The 18,504-nt window shown below is 42.8% G+C and overlaps 1 protein-coding gene across 17 annotated transcripts in view; it reads right to left on the bottom strand.

The window, feature by feature from the left end:
• Dab1 (DAB adaptor protein 1) overlaps positions 1–18,504 on the bottom strand; it is a 1,089,646-nt gene that overhangs the window by 354,111 nt on the left and 717,031 nt on the right. For 3 of the 17 annotated variants that reach the window (XM_021228423.2, XM_040757049.1, XM_021228421.2), the window contains exon 1: positions 4,345–4,672. The exons of 11 other annotated variants lie outside the window; for them this stretch is intronic. The gene's annotated coding sequence lies outside the window, so the exon portion shown is untranslated. Of the gene's footprint in view, positions 1–4,097; positions 4,238–4,344; positions 4,673–18,504 lie in introns of those variants that run through there. 3 more of the 17 variants (XM_040757048.1, XM_021228420.2, XM_021228424.2) reach the window with 2 other exon arrangements.

Here is an 18,504-nt window from a genome sequence, read left to right on the forward strand (position 1 = left end):
TCTGGCTAGCTAAACTGGCATAAAAAGAGAGAACGTGTTCATTGCCAAGAGGATCCTACCTCATTTGAAGGACAGTATTACTGCTGGACATGGTCTTAAGTGCTTTCTCCTGATCCTTCGCAACAGTTATGAAACATACTGTTTCAGAGTAAAGAAAGCTAAATCACAGAGAAGTGCCTGCAGAGCTGGGGCTCCCAAAATCTATAAAGTGGTGATGCAGCCCCTCCTTGCAAGAATTTGTACCACCTGTGATTCCCACCTCTTGGTCTGACTATTGTTTACCATTGCAGTCCCTGACAGTAGCGATGACGCCCAGCTAATTAACTACCTAATCAATTACCTGCTGACTAATTACCTAATTAATAAATATTTCCACAGAGTAGATAGCTATGACCCGATATCAACCATTACCTTCTAGAAAAGTCACAAGTGTTCACTGTGCAACCATCAGCCCAGTGACCCGCTGGGAGTAAAGCCACGCCTGTGGAAAGTCTGGGGCCTGCTTCCACGGGCTGTCTTATCATTTCTTTATGTCTGGATTAGAGTTTACAGAGGCCTTCAAAGTAGCTCATTTCCTCTTCCCATGCAGAGGGGCACTACCTGTAGTTTGGGTGGACCTAGGGCTACAGTGGATTTAAGTCCCCTTATCTCCTGTGTGATCTCAGCTCACAGGCCAGGTTTGCCTATGCCCAGCTCCCAGTCTAACACACAAGAATGAGGCCGAAAGAATGTTTGAAAAAAGAAGTAAGGCAATGTATGTCAGGTCCTGAGGAGGGTACAAGGTCCTTACTTAGCATTCAGAAAGGTTATTGTCTTTGTTACTATAAGGAATGACTTGTTAAACATCATAAAGCAAATAACTAGATCTGTCTAATCCGAGCTTTCCAATTACAAAAGGCACCCCTATTCCTTATCCAATTTCCATGCCATTACTAAAATTCACCATTCTCTTGGAATCCTACTATGTGCCAAAACACTCAAGTTGAGTTTTTCCTTAAAACTGATCCAAGACCCACAAAGAAGGTCCTTGTTTTGCAGATGTGATAAGTCTCGTGACTTATTCTTAATCACTGAAGTAGTGAAGACCTTTGTCACCAGTGACTAGTGAGAGGGGTAAGATTTAATGAGACCTAAATAACACTTAAAGTTTCTGACAACACCCTTTAATGCATGCTATCTGTTACGGTGCCATCTAAAAGGCATCAACTGTGCTTCCCTGCTTTACGTTTGACTTGAGTGAATTATCAAAATGAAACGCTGCCTCAAATAGATTCTTCGTCTGCCTGCAGCAAGGCTCCAAGCCTTGAAAATCCACCGAATGCAATTTTAAGATGGGTACATGATCACGTACGAAGCCAAACACCCACCTGCTTAAGAAAAATGACTTTGGAGGGCAAAGGGGACAGAAGCAGCAGCTTCCTCTGGGGCTCTGGGGAGGAGAAAATGAACAATAAGTGATAGAATCTCTCCCCTGCAGCCTCACACAATGGTGTTTCTTGCAAATGAGACATACTGTGAAACAGCCTGTGAGATGAGCTTCATCAACAATAAGTAATTTTTATTCAGATTTTATTGTTGAGTACAATGAACATGATTAAATATTTCAGAAAAGCCTATTCAGCCCTTAAGAATACCGCCAAAAATAATAAATAAATAGAATCCTCAACTAAAAATCATCTTTTAAGTCTGATTTGGGGAGATTTAATTGCCCAGTTCATGAGGCAAAGCACAGAGAGCCACCTGGCTCCCAGGAATATAGTAACATGTTCCCACTTCCCACTTTGGTCTAGTCTCTAATGCTGCAGATCCTGCTTTGCGAAATAGTTACAAAGTCTGTCCTTTCACACCATTGCATTTGGAACTTTCTAAACCTCTGCGAGGGCCTGTGTGTATGGAAAGAACAATAGCACTTCAAAAGCCATTTCTGAGAGTTCTTCAATACTCCATTTGAATGCTAGGGTTTCAATCAAGGACAGCAGCAGACAATCTGATTGCTTAGAAGTTGACTTTTTATACATCTTTGATTAGGTCGCCCTGCTCAATGGGAAATCAAGAAAATCTTTGATCCCTTTCAGTCTCCAGCCACCAAGCCTTGTCAGGATAGGACGGAAAAGAGATGGGAAGGGGGCGTTTGCACCCCATCTAACCTCACCCCATAGTACTTCGATCTTTTTGCAAGCACAACTCAAGATTCCATCCAGAATTGTTCATCTTGGAGATAATTAAAACAATGGGTGCTAATTCAGAGGGTGGGGATGGTTTATAATTTTATGGATTTCCCCCAAGACCCGTAATTGGCATATGAATGTAAAACCGTGAACTGGATAATTAGGAGGTTCTGAATGTAAGCCACCTTTAATTTATATGATTACTTGAAAACATGTTAAGTGTTCGGAAGTGTCAACGGAACCCCCACAAAGCCTCCATTAAAAATTATCAACATTGTGAAAGTGTGTCTAATGGGCCAGCTCCACAGGAAGGGGGCAGGGAAGAAGTGGTAAGCAATGGTAAGGATGGTCTCTCCGTCAGAGTTTGGCAGTGGGATGCTTTATAGCAACCGTCTGGAGGCCTCGCCGCCGCAGCACCAGCTCTGGACAGAGAAAAGAGAACAGGCTCTGGTCTCCACAATCTCTCCACTCGGGGCTCTCTTTCTCTCAGGAAGCTAAACACAGGCGTGCGCAGACATACAAACGCACACGCAGGCACTTACCCACGAGGGTAAGCACCCTGCCTCAGAAACACACATCCCAGCTTGCACTTGCCCGCATAGCGGCGCTCTCCACGTCTCCAGCGCCCGATGGTCGCCTAGAGCTTCGCGCTCCCCGCCCCCACCCCATTCCTTCACTCTCCCAGCCCAGGCGGAAATACCCCGCAGACCCCCAACAATGAGGACTTGTGTGATGCAGATGGGGGTTGGGGCCAGTTTACAACCAGTGAAACACAGTGTGGAGGGTCCACGTAGCAGCCTAGTGGTACCACTTTGCCATGCAGCTTTTCCTACCGATCCGACAGGGTCCACTAGCACCACCCCCAAAAGAAAATAGAGAAAGAGAGAAAGAAAAAGAAACAGCGCCTTCAAAAGTGCGGTAAAGACGCACCCTCCCACCAGGGGTCACAAGCATACTCCAAGGGACGCATCCAGGGGAGGCAGTGACCAGCAGGGTGTGGAAATGTACTTTGTAGACTCGGTCAGTCTTTCTGTACTTGAGTGGTTCCGCAACACAACCACCCCCAAATCAAGACTCCTGACCCCGGGGCCTTTGGCGGCTGAGACCTGGTCATAGGGCTCCTTTATGAGACTAGCCACAGGAAAGCAAAGTTTGCCCAGCAAGGGAATCCTTCTTCTTGCCTTGGAGACAGACCGTGGGATACAGAGTTGTGGGAGAAGAGGGCCGGCTGCGAGGGGAGTGGCAGGCGACCGAAGACCTGGGGACCGAATGGTGGAGAGAGCGCGACAGGGAACACTGGGACGCGGGACCCAAAGAAAGATTGCGTCCAGTGCTGCCGTAGTCCGCAAAAACCTTTGGCTTGATTGAGATGGGTCCGGTTAACAGAGAGGTCTAGGCAGAATCACAGCGCTGCCGGGTTGTAGAGAAGTGAGAAAGAGGGTTCCACGGAGTGGGGAAGGAAGTCGGACCCGCGGGCGCCACTAGCGAGGCTGGGAGGAGGCTTAGCGAGGACTCGGCAGGTCCTAGAGTGGTAGATGTCAGCCTCCGGGTGGCTAGAGCAGGGACCAAAGGAGGGAGGATGCAGGGAGTCAGTCCGGCGACAGGCAAGGGTCTTGGGGAGGCAAGCTTAAAGAGAGGATCGCGCGTGTTCAGAAGTAGAACCATGGAAGTGGGGTCCGACCAGGAAGGAGACGCAGGGTCGCCTCCCCTCGCAAGCAAGTGGTGGGAGAGGATAGAAAACTGCGGCACTCGCCAGTGCACAGCACCTCCGATCAAACTCCCGAGAGACGCGCCCGGAAAGCCCTCCTCCACACCCGGGTTCGCGGGCCCCAGTCGAACCACCCAGGCTCGCCGGAACCGGGGTCCCCGCGGGCCACCTGAGCGCGCTCAACTCCGGGTCCTCCGCGTGCCCCCTGCCGCGCCTCTCACCTCGGCTCCCGGGAGCATCCTCCTAGGCTGCTGAAGCCGCCCGAGACGCGGCTCTCCATGCCCTGCGGCCGGCCGCACTCACTCGCGCTCTTCAGCCCGGGGAAGCCCGGGTGAGCGCCTATCTGGATCCATCCTCCCCGGGAAGCCACGGGCGCGCGTCAGAGCAGGGGGAGGAGACCGGACCCAGTGCGGTGCGCAGACCCGCCTCCTCCCGCGGCCCCCGCCCCGCGCTATCCCCGCCGCTCACCTGCCAGCTCTCGGCCAACCGCTCGTTCCGAGCCCGTCCTCGCCGGCTCTCTCTCCCGCCGGGGCTCTCTGTGCGCCGCCCGAGTGCACTCTGTCCGCTTAGCTGAGTCGGCGCGGCGACAACGAAGAGCCAGCTAGCGGGCGAGCGGGGGCGCCGCGGCTTGCGGTCGTGCTTCTCCAGGCCCTGCGCTCGTCCCCCATCCCGGGAGTAGAGACTGAGCGGAGCCGAGAGCCTGGGGTCCCCTCCCTGCGCTTCTCCGCGGAGGGGGGCGCGCTGAGAGCGGACCACGCTCCGCAGCAGCCACCGCAGCTCCCTCCCGGACTTCTCAGGCGTCTGCTTATTTAGCCAAGCCTCTCCGCACTCAAGTGGAGAGGGCACAGAGCCAAGCCGAGGCAGTGCGAGCTTCTTGCCCCGCGTCCCTTGCCAGAAGGGGGCGCTCTCTCCCAGCCACAGGGACCCGCTTCAGCCCACCTTTCATTGACGTTTCCTGGGCAAAGTTGTCTTGCACCTGTCACGAGTTCCTCTGCTGTTTGCAGCCTCCTGTGCCGCTGAGGGCACGCGGGCCCCAGTTAACTTGTTTTCCCCATTCCATTCTTATATTGCAGGGCACTAGACCGTCCTGTAAATTAGAACCTGTTGTGCCAAAGAAGGCTCTTCAGGTCCTATCTTACAAAGATCTCAGAAACACCGAGTGGCAAAAAATAATTGGATTAGTCAGAAATTTTTCCACCTTGAGATTGGATTCAGCTTCGTCAATGCCGGCGTGGCACTCGTGTCTCCAGAGGCTTGAATGCCAGGTGGGAGGGGGGAGTGCGAAAATCGCCTGCTGTCCCCTGGGAGCCCAGTGCCCAAGTGCTAGGGAAAAGACAGCAACACTTGCTTTTAAAGTTTACTCTTTTTGAGAAGCCAAACTCCTGCCCTCCAGCTGGGTGACAATAAAGCTAATGTGGTGGCTTGTTTTATTTGGGGGGGGGGATTTTTTCTGGTAGCTCCTGTTACTCACCCATGAAATTTTAATGATGCATTTAGGGTTATTACCTCTAGAGTCAATGGGCTAAAAATATTTAGCCTAATGCACCGCTTGTGAAGTCAATAGGTCTGTGGTTGGTTCGCACAAAGTCATCTGGAGACCCTCCCTTCCTCCACAAAATTCACGACCCATTACACTTATCCCATAATAACAGCTTCTGTACAAATGGAGGCCCTGTAAACTTGGCTGTCAGGCACCTCTGAAAAGATAGCAATTTACATAGAGACAAGAAAAATTCCTGAGGTCATTGGCAGGATACACTCTACAGAGAAGAGTTGATCAGAAGAAGTCCCCACAGTTTGGCAGAGAGATCCCATTCTTGATGGTTTCTATCTACCCCTGAGGTGGCCGTCAGTCTCATGGTGGGACCAGGGAATCCCCACCCGATTCTCTCCAACTTTAACAAAAGTTCTAGAAAGTGAGAGGATCTGGGCACCAGGTGCTGTTCTATTCCCTGTGCAACGCTGAGGTTGGCTAGGGAACACCGCTGGTGTGAACAAGGAAATATTCCACTTTTGCTTGCCAGCCACGACAAGTCCCTGGAGTATGAACACAACACCAAGAAAAGGAAGAGAAATGTGAGAAGTTGTAGCGGAAGTAGGGGAGAGTGTAGGTAGTTGAGCGTTAGTCATTTCTAAGGGCGAGAGAATGCCAAGCCTTGAGTGATCCAGCGTAATTTCAACTTTTTACAGACTCCAAAACAAAACAACAACACAAAAATCTAAAATTCACTGGGTTTTAGGACAGCTTTGAAATTTCCATTCCACTCACATGCGTTTTAAGAGCACATATCTGAGGTCTGGCTATACCTGCCTCGTGGCTACAGGCATCAGGGAATTGGGAAACGGAGTTGGCCAAGACATACAATGTAATAGAATGTAAAACTCTATCTCTCTTTAGTGTTGGACAAAGTCCACCATGGTAACTGGGCAGCTTACCATGAAATCCAGTGGGAACAAAAAGCCACAGCTGTTTCTATCTCGAGCCTGGAAGACAGTGTGATGCATAGGCTCAAGCTGCCCACTATGGGCCTTGGGGCCTTCCTGGTGAAACTGAACCAAATCTTAAAGGAACATTTTGTCACTTCACTAAATGTCATGAAATAGCTCATCTGAAAGATAAGATGTGCGGGGTTTTACTGCTGTTCTTTTGAAAATACCACTGTAATTTGTTTTAAGTATGGCATAAAGAAAAAAATCAATAAATGTACTTTCATCATCTACTCTGAGATACAGCAAAGTAATAAGAATAGTGAAACTGTATGTATTACGTATTCCATTACAGGCAGTTGAAGATATTTCTCATATAACCTTTACAACATGGACTGAGCTGATGGGACTTTTTCACCTCTTGCAGGCCACCTTTCTGTGCTTCTAAATTCTCAGCCCTCCAGTGGTGGTGAAGAACTTCACTCATGAGATTGCAATGAGCCTTAGATGACATACAGGCAGAAGGACAACTGTCCTGCAGACATTGGTTCTCACCCCAGAATATATCCCAGATAGTTCATTTTGACTCATCGAACATTGGCAGGGCCCATTGTGTACATCAAGGTCTGTGCGAAGAGCTCAGCCCATGGGACAGAGATGTAGCATGAGTAGCACAAAGAAGGGCAAAATGGTGAACTACTGAATTTCATACGTTGTCCATGCTCACATGATTGACAAGTACTCATAGAGTCAGTTAACACAATGGACCCAGGTTTAGAAACAAAACCTGTGGTCATATGTGGTAAATTCAAGGAGTGATAACTACTGCCCCAAAGGCTCTTGCAGAGCCTTTGTAAACTGTGTACTATTTAAATCCTGTTCATTCCTACAATTTCCCAAATATATGTTGTGTTGGATGGTATGTATTGGGCTCTAATTTGGAAGGCTTTTCTCATACCTTTATTGTTGGATAGTTGGCAAGTAGAGAGTGTATATATTTAAGTTACACAATACCGTGTTTTGACATATGTTCACATTGTGAAATGATTAGCACTATGAGATAATTAACATATTCATTACCTCACATAGTTACTTTTTTGCATGTGTAATAAGCTCACTGTATATCTAGACACTAGAAAATGTTAAGTGCATAGTACATTATTATTAAATGTACTCACCTCATTGTGTGGTACACAAGACCTCAAGAACTTACAACAAAGACTAACATCCTGGATACCAATATATACATTTTTCTTACCCTGTAACACCTGGACATCACCATTCTACTCTGATTTTATGATTTTGTCTTGTTTAGATCCCCTATGTATGAAATCATGCTGTATATCTTTCTGTGTCTGGCTTATTTCGTGTAGAATAGTACAATTGACCATCAGCCATGTTGTCACAAATGCCAGGGTTTACTTCTTTTTAAGACCTAGTAATACTCCATTGTAAAAGCCATATACACCACCTTTTCTTAACCATACTTCTGTCAACACAAGCATTACATTGATTTTATTATAAATATGCTATTGTGAACAAGGAAGTTCAGATACCTCCTTCAGCAAATCAGATCATTTATTTCCTGGAGATATACACCTAGAAAGGAACTCTGCTTTCAGTTTTTGAAGAACCTCCTTACTGTGTTCCAAAATATGTGGATCAACTCACCTATTTTTGGAACCTCTAGCAGTGAACTGGAAGGGGTTTCTTCATTCCCATACCTTTACCAATAATCATTACAATCTGCATTTTTGGTGCCAGTCATTGCAGCAGGTATGCAATCCTACCTCTTTGTGTGTTTGATTCAGGTCTGGGAACTTTTCTTATACTTGTTATCACCCATATCTTCTTGTGGGAAAAAAAACATCTGTTCAGGTCCTTTGCCATCTTGTGGTCAGGCTGGTTCTGATTTGCAAACCAGTTCTCTGAGTTTCTTGTGTCTTGGGTACTAACCACTTACCAAATACAACATTTGAAAAGATTTCTCCCACTCTCAAAGCTGCCTTTCCCTACCTTTCTAAGTCACTGATGGTTTCTGTGGCTCTGGAATAACATCCGAATTGGATGCAGTCCACTTTGTTTATGTCATTTGTTGCCTGTGACTTTGGTGTCAGATTATTTTGGTTTGTTTGTTTTTACTTTTAATCATTGTCAGCACCAAAGGTCAAAAGGATTTAGCCAGATGTTTTGGTCTAGGATTCTTATGCTTCAGGTCTTACATTAAAGTTTTTAATCCAGTTTGAATTGGTTCTGTATAAAGTATAAGAGGTTGATTTCAACTTCCTGCAAGGGGCTAGTTTTCCCAACATCACTTACTGCCCGTATTCTTGGCATGTGGTCATTTGTTTCTAGGCTAACTGTATTTTGTTCTGCTGGTCTAATCTATCAGCTGGTGAAAGTATCATATTTTTTGATTACCATATATCTGTAATATGCTTTGAAAACAGGTATGGTTGGCTTAGGTTTTTATCTTATCAGGGTCTTTTGTGGTTTCATGGAATTTTAGGGTTTGTAATAAACTGTTTTTTGTGAAAATGACACTAGAACTTTGATAGGAATGCACTGGATCTGGAGGCTGCTCTGAGTAGCATAAGCACAGCAATGTTAATTTTCTCACTTGGCCTGTGTTTCCTTTTGTTTGGGCCCCTTTAATTACTTTACTCACTGTCTTATGACCTCAGGGTAGTGATTATTAATCTCCTGGGTTAAACTTATTCCCAAGTATTTTCCTCTTTTCTATGCTATTGTAGATGAAGTCATTTGCTTAGCTTTGGAATACTTACTATTTTTTAAGTGGTCAGTAGTATTTACATATGCCAATAATATGCAAATATTCATTTGCATCTTAAGTTCTCAAATTCATATAATTTAAATAATGATTAAGAGAAACACCTACCAAGCTTGCCAGAGGCATCATATACTCAAAACATACTAGTAAAGAATGGATAAAATTTAAATGGTTAATATAGAAGATACATTAAGTAGCCATAGTAAGCCTTTTATAGAAGTTTTTCTTATCATGCTCAAAATCTGTATTTGAGAAGAAAAAGTCTCACTCCTTTGTTTAAAGGTGCAATGCAAGATCTCAGTCCACAGCAGAAGAAATAGTCCTCAAATCACACCATCAAATGGCACTGGGATTAGAACTATGCTGGGGCCCAGTACAAGATGCTAAAAAATCATCAACATTTGTATTGAACCCAGGTTGGGGCTAGAGTGGGGATCGGTGACACAGAACAAATAAAAAAGAAGGAATCATTTTGAAACATAATTAGGTGCCAGGTGAATGACTGGGAGAGGCATTTTGGACCAGAGTTTCAAGTCAGAAGAAGAGGAGTTATATGAAAGAAGGCAGAGAGTCCTCTCTGAGGTTGGCTAGAGTTGACTCTTGAGAGGCATGCGTAAACCACTTGTATGGCTGTATTTAATTCAGCATGAAAACACAGCAATCCACTTTATTAAAAATTGTCTTAACACCCCCTACTAAGATATTGTTTTCCATATGGGACACAAGTAAAATATCCAGTTGCTACTTCTCTTCTGTGGTCAAAAAGATAATTTTAAAAAATATTTCTATGGTGTTTCATGAAACAGACAATGCCCTCTTCATCCAATCCCAGCCAGCATGATTCCAGGGAAAGGTGGCATGGTGGAGTTACTAAGCTTGACTATGCTCTCCAGCAGCTATAAATAGCACCCTTTTCATTCTCTGTGAGAAAGTAGGGGATTGCAATGTGGGGATGGCAATTCTCTCACCAATCTGCTCTTTGTAGCTAAATGCACAGTAGAAACAAAGTAGAAAGCCTAAGTGGCTATCAGAGGTGTTTGTATTGGAGCCTAAGAGCCCAATTTTTTTCACTCATAAAGTGGAGCATAAGTGATGTTAGTATTAGGAGGAGGGGCAGATGAAAAGAGTGGGAAATTATTGGGTGTCTGGTGCCTATGGAGTGTCACAGAAGCACAGGAGAATCATCAACAGGGTATACAAATACAACTCAGCAAGCATACACTGTTGCTTCCATGCTTAAATGGTTGAATGCTTGTGCTGTTTGATGCTGGGGGTGGTAGGGTGGGTTCTTCCTTCTTGTGAAATAGTACTTCCATTTGACTTCATTGGTTTACCATTTCCCTACCTGATCCGTTCTTTTCTGATAAAGAAGGTTATACCTCCAACTGAGGGACAGACAGGTGACAAAGAGAAATGCATCTCTTGGTCACACCACATTGGAGACGTACTGTGTACCTAGGGTAGTGTGGCAGCAGAAGACAGTTTCTTCTTACTGCAGGACTCACAACTGGAATGAAATTAGACCCACATATGACAGTGGAGAAAAAGCATTAGAGTATGAAGCAAAGAGAGAATTAAAGGGTAATAAGAGGTTGGGAAATAGAGATTGAAGACTCTTAGACTGTTTGGGTTAGCTTTACCTTAAAACAGCTCCCATCTCCTTCATAGCCTTTTCTGTTATAGGAGTAAGTACATTTCCTCTTTTACTTAAGACAGTTTGACTCATTGGAGTTTTTCACTTTAATAAAATGATTCTCTATATCAAATATTATGCTATGTACTTTCTAGACAGCATTCAGATGAATACCTACTACACCCCAGGTAAAATGATACTTATTGTAGCCCAGCATACAACCCTTAGGGATAGTCTGAGCATTAACTCTATAAGGCTTGTTCACCAAAATTTACACACCACAGATTTAAAAAAAGCAAGGCATACCCAAGAATGTAGAGAAATATACCATGTTCATGGTTTAAAATAGACATTGTTAAAATATCAATGATCTTCAAATTGAAATGTGCATTTAAGGAAGTTACAATAAGAATTCCAGCCAGGCATTGGTGGTGCACACCTTTAATCTCAGTACTCGAGAGGCAGAGGCAGGCGGATCTCTGTGAGTTCGAGGCCAGCCTGGTCTACAGAGCGAGTTCCAGGACAGCCTCCAAAATGACATAGAGAAACCCTGTCTCCAAAAAAAATTTCAATACTTTATTTTCAAGGAACTAAAAGTTTTGAAATGTATCTAAGAATCCAGAGGAACTTTTAAAAAAGCCAGAATATTTTCAAGAAAGAACAGCTCTAGAGGGTTTGTCATACACTGATTTTATAACATGTTCTAAGTGGTAGTTATCAAATGATGATTAAAACAATGAAGATAAATAATCATAAGAACAGAATAGAGAACCAAGAAATGGACAAACATAATTCAGTTGCTGATTTGTTTTCCTCCCAAAGATACTGTAATTCAAAGAGGTGGTGATGGCCTTTAAGGCATCTTATGTGAGCAGCTGGGTAAGCAGAAAAGAGCTGTATTCCACTTTGCTCATATGTAAAAACAAAAGGTATAGCCAAAATGGTAAAGACTCTGGATGACATCAGGCACAGAGGCACACGCCTAGTTCCATCATGTGAGATGTTGACACAGAAGGAGGATGAGTTGGAGGCCAGCCTGGGCTGCATAGCAAAACTTAAAAACAAAACACTCTAGAAACAAACACTATTGTCTCCATTATTTGGAAGTATGTTCAGTTTCCATGGAGAGGATGCAAAAAATCAGTGAGTATAACATAATAAATTTGGCTTAATCAAAATTTAAAGCTGTTGATTAATAGACAACATTAAGAAAATTAAATGGTAAGCCACAATCCTGAAAAGAAATATTCACAATATGCAGATCTGACAAAGGACTTAAATCTCGAAAAACATAGAATCTTAGTAATTAATAATAAAAAAGACAACCTAATTAAAACAGACAGAAGATCTAAATAGATACTTCACAAAAGAAAATGCACCAATAAACACAGTAGTTGAAAGGCACATTAGTAATAGGAGAACCATACACATATACATGGGGAGACATTATTTCATACTCACTAAAACAGTTACAGGCTAAAAGCTGGGATGGCTCAGCAAAGGACCAGAATTTAGCTCCTACCACCTACATCAGATAGCTCACAACTGCCTGTAACTCCAGCTCCAGAGGACCTGACACTCTCTTCAGGACCCTATGTGCACCTGCCACAAGGTGCACATACCTACACAGATACACAGACACAGACACACACAGACACACAGACACACACACACACACAAACACACAAACACACTTTACAAAAATAATGAAAGTGACAGAACTCTTGCACATTACTGGTAAAAGTATAAAATGATTTTACATTTTGAGAAACTGCCCAGTCCAATATTATCAATTACACATATACATACCGTATAAGTACTTTTCCTATGTATATATTACTCCAAGGTGTTTGATCAAGAGAACTAAAACATGCTCACATATACACTGGAAAACTCATTGCAACACTACTCACAATAGGTAAACCTGGAAACAATCCAAAAGTTCATGTACAGTAGAATGGCCAAACAAGTCATAAAATCTTCATACACGGGCATACTGCTGTGCATATTAAGTAATTTACAGGTGTGTGTGGCAACATGAATGAATATTAAAAACATATTGAGGGGAAGAGAGACTAGGCTTAAGAAAGGACATTATTATGTTTCCATCTATGTGAAAACTAAAAGTAGGCAAAATAAATCTCCAATGAGGAAACATGTGACTACTTGGAGAGGGATGGACAAGAAAGGAGTATATGGTAATGGAATGTCATACGTAATGTAACATCGTGTTTATATAAGCAAACATTTTTATGAAAACGGATGTGTCCTTTTCAGTATGTCACTTTCACTGTAAACATCATTAAGAAGAGCAGATACTAAATTAAAGATGGAGCAGCCAACCAGCCCTTACTACTATTGTGTGGACTTCTTTATCATGGCCCATCCTAGACATTTATGCTAATAATACAAGTACTAGAAAAAATACTCCGCTCTCAATGTCAGAAAGAATTCTCTGTCATCCATGGCACTAGGAGAGCAATGGATATGTAAAATGTGTCCTTTAAATTACATTGATACACCAATGATCAGATCAAAATGGAACCACCCTCCAGAAAATGAAAGCCTTGTCTGGTGATGAAGCAGATGTCATCAGAAGGCAAAGAATGTCCTGGCACAGGAGTTAATCAAATAGAGATTAGATAATGGCTTCGCAGTAACTCTATAGAGAAATTCAAATTCAAGATGGTAAAAGAGAATGGAGAAAGGGACTCCAGCAATAAGACCTCAGATTCTTCTTCCAAACCTTGATACCTATTATTCTTTGAAGAATCTATAAGCTCTGAAGACATTGTCATACTTCAGATGGCTGTCTGCTCCTCTGCCCCATTCCTGCCCACAAGCAATGATGCTGCCCCAGTTTTATATGGAATATATCAGTTTTACAATTTCAATTTGCATGAAAACCTCACAAGGAAAAGTCACCACTCTTCCTAGAAACATACTGATGCAAATCACATTTTATAAAATATTTTTAAATAAAAAGAATGTAATTGCTCATTGAATTGTAATATGAATGCAAATTAACTTACTGTAATTATACTCTGCAATTTTCTACTTTAAAAACTTAGAAAATGGAAGAGACCTGATAAGTAATTTGAACTGTAATTCTCCATTGTGTCCCTTCATTATGCAATGGTTACCATAAGCAATTTACTGTTTTAATGTAGGAGGTTTCTAGCTCGTACCTTTACATTGGCAAAACTCAAATGAGACCATTCAGTATAGACAGATAGCTGTTCCCCTTTTCCACAAGTACATTATAGAAATTATCACGATAAAGTTAATACAGCACAAGGGAATTTGTGAATGATGCTTAATATACTTTCATTGGGGCACCTTCATCCCAGCAAGCATCTCTCTGTCTTTACACCTTTGATATATTTTAAATAATTAGGGAGTCCTAAGCAAATGGAAGTCAGGTTATCAGCATTCATAGCTTAATGACAAGACTTGGGCAAAGAAGTGAAGAGAAGGGGTTCTAGTTCCAACCCTGTCACTAATTAATCCTGTGACCTTCTCCATTCTAGTTTTCTTTTCCCACATCAGTGAATTGAAAGGTTGGGCTAGGTGATTTCCAGTTTCCATTATATCCCTTACTTATGACTCTGTAGTCACCCTCCTCTTTGCAACATGAGTGACAGGACATTAATTTCTTACTTAGAATTAATGACTGTCTGAATGAACAGCAATCCCTTTAGTTCAGTCATTCATTGCTAAAGAATGCCTAATATAAAGATCATCTGTGATGATGCAAATGTGAAAAAACAATAATTACCTATTTTTATGCTAATAACATTTGTATGTGTGGTTTACTCCATGTAAATCCTGTTAACTGGAAGGCATTGACACGAGCTGGGGATCTCATTAAGCAGGGGTGGGTCAGACTTGGAATCACAAGATTTAACTTTGTTTTTAAAGTAATAACTAAGTCCTGGCAATTCCATCTCTTAGATGGAATATCTTCTGCCATTGCCCTGGATACTGTGAGAGTTTGGGCATACAATGAGTAGAAAGGCATTGGGTCACTTGTATGTGTAAACATTTCATCTAACCCTCTCAACAACCCCATGAGGCAACTTTTATTATCTCTATTTTCCCATGGGAGAAAATAGAAAACTTGAATAACTTGTACGGGGTCACAGCCTATGACACAGTACATAATGTCTATCTAGGGGGCACACAGCATCTTTTCATCTTCTGGGCTTCATAACAACAGGTGGATTTAATTTTTTTTCTCTTGACATCTGTGATCTTCTTAGAGAAAGAGAACTATTTCATCTTTGTGCAGCTAACAGTACCATGAGCCCACATTTCCTCAGTGTGAAATAAAGGAATCATTTCTACAAGGGACACTCACGTGCTTTCTCTTCACTTAGCCTTGCCATGCTCTTGCCTTCTCCATTTCATCCTGCCCAAAAATCTGTTTCCTGTTGAGGAAGTATTTGATATCTGAGGCTGACATCTGCCACCCCCCTGGGCTCTGAGTTGGAGCACACGGCTTGCTTTCAGGTTGTGCTAACTGATGCATTCTATCTTAGTGGCCACAGTGGTTGAACCAGGATCACCAGAGAGGTCAACTTTGTCCAGCCAGAATGAGTCTCAGGAAAGAGAACAAAATGCCTTCATTCTTTCCCTTTTCCTTCTTAAAAAATATTTTCAAGCTGAGGATCAAATCCAGCATCGTGGGCATGCTGGCGACTTGGTAAGAAGCAGTTTGAAAGACCTAATGAAGTTGTGAGTCAAACTGAGTCAGGTTCAATCATAGGTATTGTGTTAACCACAGCATTGACCATGAAAGTGAAAGAGGACTTGATCTCCTTCTACAAACTTGATGCCTGAATCCTTGTGGTCATAAGATGCCTACTGTGAATGTGTTGCTTCTGCTGCTCTGCCACTTCCTCGTCTAGCAGGTTCACTCATACAGAACAGCACCAAATCAAGGTCCCTTCATGACCGCCTTTACTGGCTCATGCTGTGTCCTTCTCTAGGGTCCTCCTTCCTGCATCTCATTTATTGCCGTCCTTTCCAATCTCAAGTCTAGTTTAAATGAAACTTCTTCTGATCTTTGCCTTTGTTTCCCTTCTTGTCTATATTGTGGCTGCCTGCTTAGAGTCTTGATTCCTACTGTGTGTTGGAGCAATTTTCTACATGGCTGGCTCCCATCTACGATTGTAATCTCCCAGAGTAGATGTTAAGCTCTTTATAAATGAAGATAGAGCTGAATGTAACATCTGCCACAGGACTACTGTCCAAGTCTATTCCGTCAATGTGACCATAAGTCTTCATTGGCAACATCAATCAAAGGTATGTGAAGGCATGGAAACGCCTTCCAATCAGGATGCTTTGACTGTAGTCCAACCGGAGCTTATGAAGAAATACAGGGAATATATGACAGAGCAAAGGGGGGAAGCTGAAATGCAAGGAGGACCGGGGTGATAAACAGGAGTATACCATTTAAAATCATAGCCCCATTTCTGTCTTAGTTCTGACACTGTGAAATATGAACTTGGGAGTTCTGTTATACTTATTGAACACAATAAAGATAATGTTGCCTGTAGAGTGAGGATTACTAAAGCTAACTCCAGTGTCTATCTTAACTGATAAATTTCAAGAAGTTTGTTGTATTCTTTAGCATACATGAACTTAATAAGTCTGTAACATTCAATACACGTTCCTAATGCTGTTGTCATTCATTTGGACAAGGATATTTATCTTTCATTCTCTAGAAAAATGACCTATGGGATAGTAAGTCCTCACATTCCTGCATAAAACCACAAAGACTTTTTTGTCTTTTTTTATCTTTAAATTTAAATTAGAAACAAGGTTGTTTCACATGTCAATCCCAGCTCCCTCTCCCTCTCCCTCCTCTGCTCCCACACCCTCCCACCAATCCCCAGTCCATTCCCCACGGAGGGTGAGGCCCTCCATGGGGGTGTCCATAGTCTGTCATTTCATCCAGGAGCCTAGGCCCTCCCACAAGAGTCCAGGCTGAGAGAGCATCTCTCACTGTGGGATGGGCACCCAAAATCCATTTGTATGCCAGGGACAAATACTGATCTAATACCCAAGGCCCCATAGATTGCCTAGGCCTCCTCACTGACATCCACATTCAGGGGGTCTGGATCAGTCCCATGCTGTATTCCCAGCCATCATTCTGGGGTTCAACACCTCCCCTTTGTTCAGGTCAGCAACAAAGTCTTTTGCAGTACCGATGACAATCCTGGTACCACAGTTTCTAAATGAATGCCCTAGCCCTGCTAGATAAGCATTAAGAAATCTGAATCTAATTAATTATTTGAGTGAGCTTCTTTTCCCTGCCACCATAGCTTTTTGCTGATCATAGAACTACCAGTCTCCACACACATTGACTTGGGTGGTGTGTCACAGCAGAGCAGACTACAGCCTATGCATACTATTACTATCTTATGTTTTCTTGAGTGGGAGAGAAAAGACAGAGTCACATCTGGCATGGCCAGAAGTGCTAATGACTCCAGGCATTGTCCTTGGAGGAGAGCTCCCCATGTGGGTGACAATCACCATGTGAGTGTCCCTGGAAACTATTTTGGAAAATGCTATTCTAGGTAATTGGACAATATCAAGGGGTTTTGAATATTTGAAAGAAGGAGCCAACTATGTGAACCACCACCACCCGTGAACCACAGAAAATAAAATCATGACATCTTGGGCATTCCTTTAAAAATACAATCAAGCAAGGATCACTGGCATGTAATTTTGGTTCCAATATAAAGTTAACATATACTGCAAAATACTAAAAGAGGACAGCTACTCAGTGGGGACTTCCCATATCTGGGATTAGTGAACCATAATGTTTGCACAGTTTAAAGACAAATGAGTCTATACCTCCTTTTGTGGGAACTGGTCTCGGATGGCCCTATCCTGTTTGAACTGCTTTGCAGTAGAAAGGCCCAGGTCAAGAGATGACCTGAGATACTACTGTAACCAAAGTTACTGTAAACATAGTCATTAAAGGAGATGCTGCTGGGAGCATGAGCATTTATACTTCTTTTCACTGAGCCCTTCTTGTACCCAGAACACACCTTTCATGCATCTGGATGTCTTCTTTAGGCTTCTTCTTCAGCATGAGATGGCCTCACTCACCTCTCCAACAACTTCTCTGCAAATTCCAAGTCATACATCTGCGTTGATGATCAGTTTAAATATCACTTGTTCAGAGAATTTTGACCTACCCGTTTCTTTAATGAAGTCCCTTGGTTACTATTTTTCAAAGCACCTTGCAATTTCCTTTCATAGAACTGGCCATAATTTATAACTATGCACTTATAACTATATGTAACTATATATACATACATATATATATATGTATAGCATCGAATTTTGTAATCACTTAAGTACTTAAATATCTATCCCCCCCACAGATTCTGGGAACCATAAGTCAAAAGAATGTTTTTGGCTATTATTTTTGTTTGTTTGGTTACTGTGTGAGTTGAATTATGGTGACTCAGAATGTATGTCCATATCCTAACTCCTGAAATGTGTAGATGCACCTTCATTAAGAAGAGTCTGCCAATCTGATTAACTTATCATATTGGAATGAGTATATAGTATTGGATTTTGTAGGTAGACCCTTATCCAATCACAGTCACAGGTGTCCTTAAAATACAAGTTACAGAGATTCAACAAAGAGGAGGGAGAAGGTAGCTGAGGGCAGAGACTCCGATGATGTGGTCCCTAAAGTGAGGAATAGCTGAGACTATCAAAAGTAAGGAAAAGCTAATGCCCACAGAATTCCAAG

The sequence above is a fragment of the Mesocricetus auratus genome, unplaced genomic scaffold (assembly GCF_017639785.1).
Source record: "Mesocricetus auratus isolate SY011 unplaced genomic scaffold, BCM_Maur_2.0 Super-Scaffold_100014, whole genome shotgun sequence".
In the NCBI taxonomy this organism is placed as follows: domain Eukaryota; kingdom Metazoa; phylum Chordata; class Mammalia; order Rodentia; family Cricetidae; genus Mesocricetus; species Mesocricetus auratus.